This window comes from Theropithecus gelada, chromosome 14, assembly GCF_003255815.1.
Source record: "Theropithecus gelada isolate Dixy chromosome 14, Tgel_1.0, whole genome shotgun sequence".
Lineage (NCBI taxonomy): Eukaryota > Metazoa > Chordata > Mammalia > Primates > Cercopithecidae > Theropithecus > Theropithecus gelada.
In genome coordinates this window covers 40189244-40198778 of record NC_037682.1, presented here as the reverse complement: position 1 = coordinate 40198778, position 9535 = coordinate 40189244, and the positions used below count along the sequence as shown (strand labels likewise).

At 34.7% G+C, this 9535-nt stretch overlaps 1 pseudogene; it reads right to left on the bottom strand.

Annotated features, from left to right (window-relative positions):
• Window positions 1-2718: 2718 nt before the first annotated feature.
• Window positions 2719-3506, bottom strand: LOC112605870 (annotated as a pseudogene).
• Between the last annotated feature and the right edge of the window lie 6029 nt (window positions 3507-9535).

Genomic DNA, 9535 nt, shown 5'->3' with positions numbered 1-9535 from the left:
AAGTAGGAAAATGATTTTCATTAATCAGAGCAGGGAGCCTAAAGCTTAATTCCTTGCTTCAATTTATCATGATTTGTATGTAGTTGAAAGGCAGCCAATTAACGTACTTTCTCTTTTTGCTCTTATTAATTAGTAGACATGCTGAAAACTTCTGTCAGAATTAAAATCTTTCTTAGATTATTTTTCTCCTTTTAACTTTCTGGAAATAATGGTAGAGATTTTTTCTTTGAAGTTACCTGGAATTGTCAACTTGTATACTAGCACCAACAGTCAAAAACTACACTATAGAAATAAAAACTTCCATCAAGTATTATTTGAAGTCTTAGTACTGAGAACGAAAAAATAATTGGTTGTTATGTCTATTCTCTGTCAGGTTTAGAAAATTATTTTAAGTGTTTATTTTTTATTCCTTGATGTTCCTTCTATAAAGGTAAAATAAACAACTAAAATCAATCATGTAGAGGAAAGAACAACCATTAATTTTCTTGAGGGAACTCAAATATATAATTATGACCAAACTAATGTTTAAAATTTTCCATGTTTAAAGGAAGATATTGTGCCCAGACATTTTTATCCTGAAGATTTCTACAAGTCAGCCGCCATCTATAGCCAAGCGTTTGAAGTTTTAATTGGTCCTTATTATATTTGGATTATAAAAGTAAAAAATAAAAATCTCAGTGAAAGACTTTGGGTGTTAAAAATATTTGAGCCTTTCAGCTGTCACATGCAATTTTCTGTAATCCATATGAAAATTCAGCATGTCTCTAATGCAAATATGTTGGTAAATGGTTTCACTTCCAACAATATTAAAGAATTTAATAGAGGACTAATGGAAAATAAAAGAATACTGCTACATGACTAGGAACAGGTTATATTAACCTTTTTTGGGGAGTCATAAACCTCAATATAAAAGGCAGAAATTATGTAGGATGTGTGTTAACATATAATGAGATGGAGATTTCCTCCTCTTTAAACAAGGCAATCATTTTCACTGGCTGACTCCTTCAAAGCTACACTTTTTCTACTTTTATTTTAAAATCAGGGTGAGAAGGAAGTGAGATATTCATTAATCATATAGGAGCTTTGTTTATAGCATGCTCAGATGCTATTAGACAATATTAGACATATATTAGACAATACAGTATCAGGGCTGAAAGAAAATTTATATTTCTTGATTCAAGATACAAATAAGTATATTGAATAGCTCTACAAACTTGCTATTCTAACTTTGGGCAATTGACCAGCAATGTGGACATCACCTAGGAGCTTGTTACAAGTATAAAATTGGCCAGGCATGGTGGCTCACGCCTGTAATCCTAATACTTTGGGAGGCCGAGATGGGTAAATCACTTGAGGTCAGGAGTTCAAAACTAGCCTGGCTAACATGACGAAACTCTGTCTCTACGAAAAATACAAAAAAAAATAATAAATAAATAAATAAATAAATAACAGGACTTGGTGGCATGCACCTGTAATCCCAGCTGCTCAGGAGGCTGAGGCAGGAGAATTGCTTGAACCCGGCAGGCAGAGGTTATAGTGAGCCGAGATCATGCCACTGCACTCCAGCCTGCATGACAGAGCGAGACTCCATCTCAAAAAAAAAAAAAAAAAAAGTAAAATTATACAACCTACTCTCACATAAGTTTTCAGAATCTTCATTTAAACAAGATCTTCAGGTGATACATGCGCACATTGGAGTCTGAAAATTCTGTCCTGACAACATCTTCCCTAAATGTTAATCCAGGTCCAACATCTTCAATTACTGGGTAATTAATAAGGGTAAGCTACCTTATAGTAGATAACTTCAATGTTTGTGATCTTCCTCATAAGAAAGGAAAAATCTGCTTCTTGCATCCAATTAGACCAAATTCTTGTTCTAGGGCCAATCAAAGTGAGTTTTATTCCTTTTTCAGAATAGTCTACTACATACTTCAAAACTTATTCTACATTCTTACTCTTCTCTTCTTCCAATTCCTTTAGTCAGTCCTCAATTTATAAAGGAATTATTCTTCTATGTTGGATGTTCTATCTAAACCCCATTCTGATGATTGGGAATCAGATGTAATTTCTCAATTTGAAATGTGGTATTCCAGTAATGACAGCAGAATTGAGTGGCATCATTGTCTCTCACATTCTGCACATACTTTCTCTATTCTGCCTAAAGATTACATTTATCATACTTGAGAGACTGGGGACATAACATGAAGTGGGGGACTCATACTGAGTCTGTAATTTTCCGAGATTATGTCTCCATTTTTAATTCTTTTAATTCAATATGTGTATGTCAGATCAATTCTTTGATGCCCAAAACATAACTCTAAAAAGTTTAACATGCATTGCTACACACATTTTTTAAATATCTGAAGCAATTTTCCTCTAAATTTACCATATTAGAGTGCATCCATGTGTAAGCAATCCTGCTTTGTATCATGGAGCCAAGATACTAAAAGATTAATAAAATAATTTGTAAAAGCTCCATTCACAGACTAACAAATAATATATTTCCTCAAATGTTCTGGAATATACTACTGGCTTGTATTAGTGTATTCTGAATTTTCAGAAATAAATACCAGTCAATGGTTTGTCGTTACAACTTAAAAGGAATCTGGTTGGGAAGACCTTCAAAATATTGGTCATTAAATCATAAATAAAATTTTTCTTACAACTGGACCTTGGTAAGTGGAGTGTCTTAACTTTTCTTAGTTCAAACTCTGCAAATTAACTCTCACGTTTATAATCATGCTCTTTTATGTGATTTAAGCAGAGATGCTGTTGGTCTATACTTTGTAAGAGAACAGGTAACTCTAGCACAGAAGAAACTATGTAACATGGAACTGGGTAGGACTTCAATGGCACTACTCCATTTTTATTGATCCAGACTGTTGCTTTCAACCCTGCTTTCAATCCCCGGGTTGTACTCTGAGAGGAGTGCAGCAGTAATAAAACATGGATGGTGCTGGCTCTCCTCCCTCTGTTCTCCACTACAACAGTGTCGAAGTAGGACTCACAGCCACAAGCCTCAGTCTTCTCCCTCTGAGTCCATCTGTCCCCATTCGTTAATAGAAGTAGGCGGACCTCCTTTTGAAGTTCAGTGAACATGGCTTTGACATCTTCTGCTAGTGTCATATGCTGTCACCTTTTAGATTTCCAAAGGAAGTAGCATTCTGCAGCTGATTTTCTACTGGCTGCACCAGCTTTTGTTTCCTGGATGGCTTTTTCCCAATGTGAAGTCCTTAGATCAGTAATGCACGTATTGTAAGGATGAACCATTCCTTGCTGAGTTTAACTTGAACTTTATCATAGACGGTGTTAGCCTCTTCCTTTTAATGGTATTTTAATTGTAGAAGCTTTATCATCTTCAGCATGCCTCTTTGGCTTGCCCAGGTGGTGTCGATGGGCGTGTTGTCCAGGTCAGAGTAAAGGGCCTGCAGGCGGCTCAGCCCCTTAATACCACATGCGCTGGGCTGCTGACCCCTGAATTTACTTAAAACAAACAAACTTTGCATTCCAATCACCTAACTTATTTATTTGAGAGATAAAGCATTATAAAGGCCTAAAACACTACATGAACTGACCTCATTACCTTTTAACTTTATCTTCTATTATTCTAACTTTCCCTCATATCCTCTTTACTCAAAAACTGTCTTATAAATAATGGCTGCTCTGACCACCCAGATGCTTACCAACTCGATTTTCTTATTATTTATTTATTCAAATCACTTAACTTCCTCTAGTTACTAAACTTTACTTGCTTTCTTCATTTATTGCATGCCCCCCACCACCACCCCCATACCGTCAAATGCATGCTTGTGTGTTTTTTTCACATATTATTCCCATAATTGAGACTGCTGCATGGCACTCTGCAGGCAGTCAAAAATGTTTGCCGGCTGAATGAATGTGTAACCTGTTTTCACTTTAAACCCATCCGAGCACGTTTATAGACTGAGAAAAACAGCACTTACTTTATAGGATGTTGGTATGTGTGAAGTTCCCAGTCCCAGGTAAACCCTAACTATAGCTGCTTATATGATTTAGAACACATTTTTCTTCAGTCCACAATTCCCAATAGAACAAATTTTTGAAGATTATTAAACAAAGCTCATAATCTTTTTTGTCTTATTTCTTTTTAATAGTACCATTGCCAATAGTTATAACAAGTATTAGAGTTTTTCTAACTTAAATAAATATTTGTTAGATTTTGTCTTTTTTCTCTGTTTACCAGAAGTCATATTTGAATGGATTGTTTTTGGCTCACGTGTTAATGATTAGAAGGTGATGAGAAATAGTGCTAGCTCTTACCTGGAGGAGTAATGAGCCTTGGAAAAATCTGCAGACACGAATGTAACAGCTTTTGATAGGACGTCTGCTCACTAGCTTTCCCTATGTAGTCAATGATATTTACCTGAAAACATTGCCTGTCATGTACTAAAACAAACCGAAAGAAGAAAAAAGTGGGGAGGGGAGTTAATTTATATGTGAATGTAGATCTAGAAACTATATTAGAAAAAAAGAAGAAAAAACTTCTATTGGGTGTCTTGCATTTAAACAATCCCTTGTGTATCATGCAAAATAGATGGTTATGTGCATTTTTTCTCTGCTAACTCCAGACTAAAATGACAGCCAATGAAAGTGAACTCCTCCCTTAGAAATAGCTAGAGGTTATACCTATCTATAATGTTTAATACTTATTATTTTAGTAACACTGCCAGTGTTCATCTCCAAGACACCAATGCTATCTTAGAAAATTTAGTAAAAAGTGAGCATGTATAAGAAAAAAGTTTGGTACAATAATCCATTCAAAAAGGAGATAAGTGTTAATAACAGGTTTATAAATAGGTATATCTATTTATAATAGGCATAGATATACCTATTTATAAACCTGTTATTAACAGGAAGGAAGGAAGGAAGGAAGGAAGGAAGGAAGGAAGGAAGGAAGGAAGGAAGGAAGGAAGGAAAAAAGGGAGGGAAGGAGGAAGAAGTTGGAAGGGAAGGAAGGAGGGAGGGAAGGAAGGAAGAAAGGAGGGAAAAAAGAAAGCGGGAAAAGAAGGAAGGAGGGAAGGAGGGAGGCAGAGAGGGGAAGGAGGGAAGGGCATGACGAGAAGGGAAAGGATGGAGGGAGGAGACTGTTAAAGCAAAACATATAACCATTGTATTCATTACTTGCAAAGGGGATGTCTGAATATTCATTTCTGTGAATGTATTTATATTTATAAAGGTTTTTTGTGTATCTGCGGGCTTCCAAACACTAGAAACAAGAGTTAACCACTGCAGTGTCAAACTTCTCTTTACATAGTAAGCCAATATTGTTAATAACATTTTGTTTTCTTTGTTTCTCATCTTGTAGTTCATTTTTGTACTGTGTTAGAGATTTTCATATTTTCTCATCTATGCCAGATATTCAGAATATTTATATTTCCCATCACTGAATTATCAAAAGAAGAAAAAAATATTTTTAGTGTCATGGCTAATGAGGATGAGTGTGGTAGAGGGAGAGAAGATCGAAAGGAGGTAACTCAAAAGGTGATGAAAATGTGTAAATTTAAAGGTCATTTTCAGGTACTAGTTTTACTTGAGCAAATATTCCTACCAATTATTGCATTTTCATCCTTATCGAAAAAAAAGCTTTATGTCTTTTCCTGACAAAAATTATGTTGTTTTTGTTTCTATTTTCTTTTTTTCATTTTTAAACAAACGAACAGTTTATTTGCAGATTCTTCTTTGATAGATAGTATAGTAAAACAAAATTGATAGACCTGGTCAGTTTGTTTCTGTCCTATATTTCTTTCAGGGAAGTCTATTTTTCAACATTGTGATACATATATGAAATTTAAACCTGGCACCAATCTGATGTGTACTGATAGGGAGTGAATAATTCAGGGACAAGCAGCATCAGCATCAAGAAACTTGCTAGAAACTCAAGTTACCAGCATCCCTTCAGATGTACAGAATCACACTCTTTGTGAATGAGGTTATCCAGTATCTTCCAGACAATCCTTAGGCATAATAATATCTGAAAACAACTCCTCTAAACAGAGAATCTTAGACTTCAACATCCGTGAAAAACAGCTGGGGTTCTAAGAAGAAATTCACAGTTGTGGGCATAAATCCTAAAGCATTGAATGTACTAAACTTGGTCTAGTGCCCAGCAATCTGCATCACTTCTACGTTACTCTAAAGTCTATAGTCTGAAAACTAAGCTGGAGTTGCTCAAGATTAATCTTTAGTTATAGCAGCTATTCGCACTGGAATTTCCCTAAAGTCCTGCATCTTTATTTCCATAAGTTGATCCTGATCAGAGCAAAACACAAGCAAACTAACAAGTAAACAACGCTCTTACCTTACAGAAGAATGTTCAACATCTTCACAGTGGCATGGTCCTCCTATCACAGTCTGTTCCCAGCTTACCTAACTAACCTCATCTTCAGCCACTTCTTGTAAACTGTGTGTGTTCTCACCACTGTGTTACGTGCTTTCTTCACCTTCATATATTTGTTTGTTTCTTTTGCACAGAATGGTCTTCTTCCCTAATCTTCCTGTTAAATATCTGTGTACTACTCAAAAGTCACCTTTTTTTTTTCAAAGAATTATCTGAATATTTATAATATTTATTTTGTGGCATAAATGATTATTTATTCCAAGATCACTTTATTTATATATATATATTTCAGAAACTATATGGATAAATATTTCATATTGTGTTGTAAGTAATTTTTCATATCATATCTTTTTGGAAACACTAAGAAAACATTAGACTACGTTGGTAGGAACTTTTTGACAACTGGATACAGGTCTCACTTATTCTGGCTACCCATCATAACCCCTATTACATAGGAGAGTCACAATAAATACTTTTCCAAATGTTTTGTTCAACTTTGTTTCTGTAGAAAAAGTGAAATCACATATATATAGAAAACATTTGAATAGTTGAAGATTCTGAGTTGAGGTTCAACCTCAATTTGCCAACTAAGGGACTTTGAGTAAGTTCTAAGCCTCTCTGGACTTTATATCACTCATCTGGTTAAAGAAAAGACCAGAATACAGTAAGTTTCCATCATTCAAAAATATAAAAATAAGTATTTTTTTTCTTCTTCAAAGGTAATCTTACGTGAACCTTACTTGAAATTCTATCACATAATATAATAAAAGCTAAGCTACTCCATTTGAAGAGGGAGATTGAGGAGGAGGACAAAACCTTCCAGGAAAAATATGAAAGGATATGTACCCTAAATTAATATATGTTTGATTATTTCTATGGGTATTATGAGAGGCAAAACTCTAGTATGTGTTATAAAATCAGGATTAAGCATCGTATTTCTACCATGTGTATCTTATATTAATATAATCTTTTAATTTTATAATATGTCACTACATTTTTAATATTTAGAAAGTTGGGAGGAGACTGATTTGCCAGAAAACTAAATCTCCCATGTGGAATGGCCTTGCAGCAATTAAATTCTTTCTTTACTGCAATACCATGGTCTCAGTGAATTGGCTTTGTCTGTGCAATGGGCAAGAAGAACCCATTGTATAATTACAAATTTGAGGGCTCATCTTGGATTTGCCCTTTCAGGTACCTACCCACAGTTTCTCAGCCCCCAACTGGTACAACAGATCTGGAGGTAAACTCTGGTGGCCACTTAACTGTTTTTGAGGGACTCTTCTGGCATCATCTCTATTGGTGAGATGCTGTTGAGTCATAGTGCCTGGGCCTACTTGCAATCGAGAAATATTTTTTAAAAAAATTCATCTTAACAGATATGAGGTGCTATCTCATTGCAGTTTTGATTTGCATTTTGCTCATGATTAGTGTTTCGAGAATATTTTATATACATGCTGGCAATTTGTATGTCTTATTTTAGAGAAATATTTCTTCAAGTTCTTTACCCATTTTTTTTTTTTTTTAAATCAGGCAGGCCTCTCATTAAAGTCTTGAATTCATTTTGAGTTTATTTTTGTACATGGCATAAGATACATGTTTAATTATATTCCTTTGCATGTGAATATCTGGTTTTCTCAACATTATTTGTAAAAGAAACTATATATTCACAATTATGTAGTCTTGCCTCCCATGTTGAATATTATTTGATCAACCCTTTCCTTTCCCAGGAAGAAGTTAGGTGTAGGAGGTTATCGCCTACTTGTTTCATGCTGAGCCAGGGAGAAGGACTATGAAAGTGAGTGCTCTACACTATGACCTTTGTTCTCAGTGGGCATCAACCTGGTACACTTCTTGTTAATGCTTAGATTCAGGCAAGACAAAAATCATTTTATTGGGTAATGCTTCAAAAAGTCTTAATATTGGAAACATATTTTAGTCTCCTCTTTTCCTTCCTGTGAAAAAGAGATGGGCTAGGAATTTTCCTCTAATTGTAATAGACTTAGTTGGAGGGAGGAACTATGATAAGTGATTGCCATAATTTTTTTACAGGCTTTGATGTTGCTAATTTTTTGTTTGTTTGTTTTTTGAGACAAGGTCTTACCTTGTCACTCAGTCTGGAAAGCAGTGGTGTGATCTTAGCTGCCTGTAGCCTGGACATTCCCAAGCTCAGTTGATCCTCCCACCTCAGCCTCCCAAGTAGCTGGGACTACAGGCACACACCACCATCCTCGCTCAGCTTTTTTTTTTTTTTTAAGATGGGGGTTTGCAGTGTTGCCCAGGCTGCTCTTGAACTCCTGGGCTCAAGCCATCTGCCTGCCTCGGTCTCCTAAAGTGCTAGACTTACAGGCATGAGCCACCATGCCCAGCCTGATGTTGCGATTTTATGTTCACCTGAGGTACTTAAGCTTCTTAACTGGTTTCAGGATTTTGTATAGATAAAATTGGTCCGTGTATTAATGTTGAGTTTGTGTCTCTATGGGGAGTGGAGGGTTTCAGGTATCTTGTTCTGTCTTCTTACTTCTGTGATGTTTTATAATAGAAACACTCATTCACCTTCACTCCACATTAGTGTTCATTAAAGTGTTAATTATTTTAGTTAATTAGTTCTTTATATACATAAAGTTAGTTGCCCAGTGATTATGGTCACTGAGCCACTAATGCTGGCAGGGCCACTCTGTCCCTGCACTTTTGCACCAATGGACTAGGTTGTTTGTTTTCAAAAATGTATATGCTATTTATGCTTTTTGCTGTCATTATATAATTAATTTAAATATAATATTTTTGTGAAAATTTTATTGTGAAAAGAAAGTTCTACTATAATACAAAAAAAGATGCTAAAATAATTTTGTTCGGTTGTAGAAAATACAATTTTATAATTTTAAAATTACGAAAATATACATTTTTTTCTGTAGAAATACGACTATTTTGTTTTATTATTTGACTTATTTTATTATTTTACTTGATATTGTATAGATTCTGTGTGTATTTTTTTACAAATCCATAATATGTACACGTTTATAGCATACATGTAATATTCTGATAAAATTATATACTGTGTAATGACAAAATCAGAGTATTTATGATATTCATCATCTTAAATATTTACTGTTTATTTGTGTTTGGATCATTTTAAATCTTCTCTTCTAGCTATTTTGA